The following is a 6,990-nucleotide window of genomic DNA, read 5'->3' as shown; positions in this document are numbered from 1 at the left end:
ATCAGGCATTGTCCCTGCCGTATCGGCCGTATGAAGTACAGTGGGGAGCAGCGGAGAATCGAACAATCACACGTAAATGTCGAATTACCAGCGTGATGAATGCTGAGCGTGGTGCCGGGAGAGGGTGCGGCGGGTAGGGTAGACCCAGTCGGCTCGGGGCAGCCTCCCCTGAGGAAGTGGTGATTGAGGTGACACGAAGGAGGAGTCTCTGGTGGGAGAAGAGCTTCCAACCGGAAGTACAGCCCGTGCAGAGGCCCCAGGGCAGTGTGCCGCGGAAGGAACGAGGGGGCCGGGCGCGGAGGACAGAGGGCCCAGGCTGTGATGGGGCCCCGGGGGCGGGGGCGGGGGCGGGGCGCGGAGGACAGAGGGCCCAGGCTGTGATGGGGCCCCGGGGGCGGGGGCGGGGGCGGGGCGCGGAGGACAGAGGGCCCAGGCTGTGATGGGGACTGGCGGCCGCAGGGCTTACATTCATCTTCATCCTAAAGGCCTTGGGAAGCTCTTGAAGGCTTTGAGAAGGGCACGTGGGAATGGATTGGAGAGAAAGAGCCGCTGAATGGAGCGCAGTAAGGAGGCCGCCACAGTCACGCAAGCAAGCGGCGCGGGTGCCTTGGACGCAGTGGTGCGGGGGAGGTGGAGGGAAGTTCAGCGGGTGCCCGGCGGCCTGGTCTTGGGCACGGGCGTGAGCAGGGACAGCCTCACAGCTGCTGGGGGCCCCGCCCAGCAGGGAGCAAGACCGAGTTTAGAGCAAAGACCCTGAGTCAGGTTTGGATGCGCTGCTGAGAGCGGGTGCCGTGAAGCCTCTGAGGAGTGAATTCAGGGAGGCAGTGGTTACCGCTCGGGTCCCAGGGCAGAGCCCGCTGCGTGGACTGGCAAGATACCACTTGGGGTCATCAGCTTCTAGACGGCACATGCAGCCACAGCGGTGGGTGAGGTCACCCAGCAATCAGTAAGTCATGAAAGACAATAGGCTTTAGGCCTCCTGGGCCTTGAAGAGCAGGACAAGCCTGCAGAGAACACAGGACGGAAATGCCACAGGGGCACGAGGAGGAGCCCGGGGGGATGGGCTGGCACAGCCACGGGCTGAGGAAATAGAATGGCGCCGAGAGGCCAGATGACAGGAGGACAGAGTGTGCATCGGCCTTAGGGACTTAGGGAGGGCTGTTTGGCAGAGCCATTGGGCCAATGCCGGGTTCCTGAGTGTGAGAAGTGAGCGGGAAGGTCATGAGGAGATGGGGGCACGACAGCTCCCAGGAGGAGGGGTGCAGCTGCGGGCTCCCCAGGCCCTTCCAGCTCTGGAAGCCCGGGGACGGACCAGATGCTATCCCCACTGCCTGGTTGCAGCTCACTGTACTTCTGCTGCCACCAGCCTCTCCTCAGAAGACCCGGCTCCCCCAGGTGCTGAGCTGCAGCCTCCTGCCGCTTTCCTTGTACTCACCCTCTTCAGGCTTCATTTGCTCTCTTTAATTTTCTCATCTTTTTTTACTTTTTTTTTTTTGTTTTTGCGGTACGCGGGCCTCTCACTGTTGTGGCCTCTCCTGTTGCGGAGCACAGGCTCCGGACGCGCAGGCTCAGCGGCCATGGCTCACGGGCCCAGCCGCTCCGCGGCATGTGGGATCTTCCCGGACCGGGGCACGAGCCTGTGTCCCCTGCATCGGCAAGCGGACTCTCAACCACTGCGCCACCAGAGAAGCCCCTAATTTTCTCATCTTTGTTTTGTTTTTTTTTTTTTTTTTTGCTGTTATATCACATAGACAGTGTCCTTTGGTATGCAAATCTATTAGGTTTGATCTTGGGATTGAGAGTAGCAAAAATCTGGCGAGCAAGGGATTCATCCAAAAATTGACCCGCGTTAATTTGGATCATGCGTTTGGGGGCAGGAGTTTGGGGCGTGCACGCATGGGGCCACCCCTCGATGTCTTCTGTCCTGCTCTTCCGTCTGAGTTCCTGGCCAGTGTCACTGTGGAATGGTTCTCAGGTCCTGCTACAGGGAGGTCAGGGCTGCAGGAGTGACGGGGACCTCCACGCCTCTGCTCTGGCTTTGCATTCCCCACGGGCTCGTCAGGAATCCACTGCAGTCAAACCTTCGGTGTTTTCCCACTTGCTTATGCTGAGTCAGACCCCCCGTCTGGTCTTGGGTCACGGGCTTTTGCGCCGTTTGTCCCCATTCAGATTTGCTGCATTAGATTCAGCTCGGCGTGCCAACTTGGCAAGGCCCTCAGGAGTCTTTGCTCCTGTCGTGGCTTGGGATTCTTTGTAGGTTTAGTAAACTTGGCTTTAAAGCCACCTTCTCAAGGCACTAAGTTGCTGAAGAACAGGCACCTTCACCCTGGAGCCCTCTGTCCACACCCCGTTTTACCTCCTGTCCCCTCCCGAGGAGGGGCCAGTCTGCACGTGGCTAACGCAGTTCTAGCAACACCGGCCGTGTGATCATTTCCGTCCTGTTTAACCTCAGGGTCTGTGGGCTCACAGTCACATCCTGGTGCTGGCAAGGAGCTCCTGGGGGCATTTGCCCAGTCTACGCTCCCACGGAGTCGGCCGACACCCTCCAGGCACTGCTGTAACAGTCCCAACACCCGCTGCCCCAGGCAGATGTACAGTCCCCTCCTCCTACAGGTGAGGCACCGAGACACAGCCATGCCAAGTGCTGGGGCTTTCCAGGGCCCCACGACGGACCCATGCTTCCTGCATCTTCCCAGCTGTCGAGGTTGGGGCTTGGGGCGGGCTGCCTCGTCTCTGGCCTGCTCTCCCTGCATCCAGCCTCAGCCTTTCTGCTGCAGCCTTTCTGCACAGCTGCCAAAGGGTCTTTCTGGATCAAGGCTCCACTCAGAGGGAGGACTCGGGGTGGTGTCCCGGAGAGGACAAGGAGCGCAGCACACTCTGCATCCCAGAGCCCAGTACAGGCCCTGGAACACAGTGGGTGCTCAAGAAATGTATCAGTGCATCTTTATTCAATCCTCTCTCCTCTCTTCTGAAAGAATTCCCACTATGAAGCTGGAGAGGATGCGTTGGCTAGTGGTAGAAACAGGCCAGGTGCTAGTTGGCCTTCTGAGTGTCTGAGGAGGACGTGCCTCTGGGTTTCTGAGGGGCCGGCTGTGCCCTCCCTGGGTCTGGAGGGCCGTGGGAAGGCAGCCGGCCCTGTGGGGAGCAGGGGCACCTGCTCATCTACCTGGGGCCCTGCCAGCCAGAGTCAGGAAGAGCAGCCTCAGAGGAAAGACTGTCCAGGTCTCGGCTAGAGGCAGAATGTTCTAGGAGTGAGACCTTGGTCACCAACCCCGGGGCTCGTCCATCACCCCTCGTGAAGGGCTCAGGGACTAGAGGCCAGGGCAGGGGCCAGGAGGGCTCTGCCAGGCTCTGGAGCCTTGGCCACGTCTCCCTGTTGGTAGCAGGGCCCTCTCGGCTTTTTGAGAAGTGTTATCTGGAGGGCAGCAAGGAGGAGGAGGGCTGGTCAGCCCGAGAGAGGGGCGGCGGCTAGGAGCCAGGGCTGCTGGGCGTATGTGGTTGGGGTCCAGGCCCCCAGGCTCCACAGGTCCCACGTCAGACCCGTGTGCCCCCTACCCTGACCCTCAGTTGATTCCTGCTCCCACTTCACACCCCAGTTTGGGAGACCCCCTCAGGGCTCCCCTTCAGCAGCATCAGAGGGGTCAGGCGTCTCGTCTCCAGCTTTGCTGTGTGGGCCGGGGCAGCCCGCATCCTCTGTTCCTTTGTCTGTCAAGTGGGGTAATAACGCTCCCTCCTCCTACTGTTGTTGTGAGGCTTAGATGAGGTAATGTGTGTAAAATAGCGAGGCAACGTCTGGCACAGAGGGAGAGCTAAATGCGTTTTCTCATCAGCCCAGAGATCTTGAAAGCCTGCCAGGTGCCGTTGCGGGGGACAGCAGGGAACAAACAAGGAACCTCTGCCCTCTCTGGCTCCATTTCTATGGCAGGAGCTGCCCAGGGCAGGGCAGGCTGGAAGCTGTTGGCGGGAACCCCAGGCTCCCCAGCCCCGTTCCTTGACTGGAGGGCATTCTCAAAGTCTGGGTGGGGGGCACAGAGGGCGTGGAGGTGGGGGGGGCCTGAGAGCTGACGGGCCCGAGCCAAGGACCGCCCTGCCAGCGAGGGCTAGGGTTAAGCCAGAGGACACGTGGCCCTCTGATGCTTCAGTCTCCCCCTCTTCCACGTGAGCTTGCAGTGTGCTCTCGTGGCTTCTGTAAGGACCGTACGTTTGGTCGTTTGCTCCACGGCAGCCATCGACGCCATCTCTCACTGGTGCAGGGAACACAGCAAAGGCCTGCTGCCTCAGAGCTGATGCCCGGCGGGACCATGGGCAGTCGCCAGAGAGAAGGATGACGAGGGTGGTGGTGATGCAGGCCGTGGGGAGGCGTAATGCGGGGAAAGGGTGAGCAAGCGGAGACCATGGCCTTCAGTACAGACTGGTCGGAGGGCCTCCCCGACAGGGTGACACTTGGGAGGGGACTCGAGGTGGGGGCAGGACAAGAAATTAGGATGTTGAGGGGCAGGCCTTCTAGATAGAGGGCCAGCCAGTGCAAAGGCCCTGGGCACACGAGCAGGCCTGCCGCACTTTTGAAGACCATCCAGGAGGCCTATGAGATGGAGGGGAATGAGCCACGGAGAGAGAGGTGGCAACCGAGTCAGAGAGGCAGAGGGCGGCGTGTGGGGCTCACACAGGGGTTTGGATTTTACACCCGGTGGGACGTTAAGGCTCGGAGGCTTTGGAGTGAAGGGAGGAGCTTTAACCACCAGTTCACGTGATTGCATGACCTGTGACCCCAGGGCTGCAGGACACTCGTCTCTGTTGGGTCCTCGAGTCCACTCCCAGCGCTCCACGGGCTCTGGGTGAACCCTGCAGGGCAAGTGCATGGGCCCTGCCTGGCCCTGCCACTGCCCTTGCCCCTCGGCTCCAGGTAGAGTCCAGACGTCCCTGCCTGCCCCCTCCCCTCTGCACCTGCAGCTCCTCAAAGCGCACGCCAGCTTCATGCCTGACGATGCCCGCCCCTCCACTGCACGCTTCCCTGGTCCTCACATCTCCCGTGAGCCGGGCACTCTGCCACCCTGCCTCCACACCAGCCGGCCCGCCCCCAGCCCATGCCCGCCCCTGGCTCCGGCTCCGGGTGCCTCTGTGTCAGACCCTTGCCGGCCCTGCGGCTGAGGGCAGACCTGCCTTCCCAGCTCTCAGCTCAGCCCTATCGAACAGAACCTTCACGAGGGATTTTCATTAGGAATCTCTGTGAACACAGAGGGAAGCGGCCGGGGACAGAGGGGCCTGGTTTTAGGCCTGAATCTGGAGAGCGGTGGGAGAGGAGCTGTGAGGTCACGGCAGGCTGGACTGTCTCATCTGGGGAGTGAGTTTGTCTTGAAGGTCAGATGACCCTGAGGCTGAGAGCTGAGGTCAGGTAGGGGCCTGCACGTGGTGCTCAACACCTGGTTGTGGTGACAGACTTCTGACACTTGGGGTCCCATCTGCCCACGCTCAGGGCTGGCAGAGGGAGAGCTGCTAGAAGGGGAGCAGCTCAAGGCCAACATGCACATGCTGGGTTGGCCTGATAAGGTCACCAAGCTGCATGTCAGATATTGGGATTGGCACAGGGCATTGGCCACCCCCGTCAGCAGCCACTCAGACCTTCCTGCCCTTGGCCCTGAGGCTGCCCCGGTCCCCATGCCTGCAAGTGAGCCCTGGGTGGGGCTCCGGTTGGATCAGGGGGGCAGAGTTGCCTGCACTTCTTCCTGTGACTTTTTTTTTTTTTTGCGGTACGCAGGCGTCTCACTGCTGTGGCCTCTCCCGTTGCAGAGCACAGGCTCCGGACGCGCAGGCTCAGCGATCGTGGCTCACGGGCCCAGCTGCTCCGCGGCATGTGGGATCTTTCCGGACCGGGGCACGAACCCGCGTCCCCTGCATCGGCAGGCGGACTCTCAACCACTGTGCCACCAGGGAAGCCCCCCTGTGACGTATTTGGCCAGCCTTTTCTGCCTGGTCCTAGGAAAGTGTCTCTTCTCTCCTCCCTTCTTCAGCAGATCAGAAATAAAGACTTTCCCAAACCCAGTGTCCTTAGAATCTGCTGTTTGTGCCCTGGGTTTGTGACCCGAGGACTCGCTAGAGCTAAGCTCATTTGCTTGGTGGTGATGATGGACACCTGCTTGGGCTGACCAACGCTTAGACTCCCCGTGACAGTCCTCTCTTCCTAGCGTCTTGCACCACAGTGTTTAGGCTGACGTCCCGCAGCTGGGAGACTCTGACCCCAGAACCCCTCTTTGGCCAGTCTGGGTCCTTGAGCCCCAGCTTGAGGAATTTCGTGCTACAATTTATGACGTAGATGAGTACCTTCTCTGGTGCACTCTCTTAATTTGTCGTGTTACTGAAAAATCTGGTTATAGGAGGGAATCCTAAAAAAATACAGTTTGCTAAAATGCTTGTTTTGAAAATGTGTATTTGTTTCAACATGGTTGATATATTTAGGAGCAATTTGAACATAAGGCAAATTCCGTTTGTTTACGTGCAATTTTGTTTATGAGAAATGGGTGAAAACAGAAAGCAAAAACTGCACCCAGATGAATGGACCACAGCAACATAGGAACATGCAAAACACACACACCTCAGACATCTACCAGTGCCTCAGTTCACCGCCTCCTCTCTGTGCTGAGCCACACCTCGCCACATCCGGGTCACAACTTCCCATCTGATTTCAGACAACTCACTTCATAGTAACCCACAAGCCACGACCCTGCCCCCGCCCACTTCTATAAACTGGCTTCAGGTCTTCTTCAAGGCAAATGCCATATTTATTGTAGTATTTTTGGTATTTCTTAACCATGTAACATACGTAAAACTGTGCTATCGTTTTTATTAGGTTGTTGAGACTTCTTAAATATCTCATTGATGACGTTTTGAGCACTGTGCCTCTAGCCTCATTTTCCTCAAAAGTCTTGTGGCTTTTCTTGTGCTGGTTGGACACACCTGAGCTGCCGCTGGACTCTGATAGTTACTGAACCTCCG

This window comes from Lagenorhynchus albirostris, chromosome 17, assembly GCF_949774975.1.
Source record: "Lagenorhynchus albirostris chromosome 17, mLagAlb1.1, whole genome shotgun sequence".
Taxonomy (NCBI): Eukaryota; Metazoa; Chordata; class Mammalia; order Artiodactyla; family Delphinidae; genus Lagenorhynchus; species Lagenorhynchus albirostris.
The sequence above is the reverse complement of the archived record's forward strand: the minus strand, read 5'-3'. Positions refer to the sequence as shown.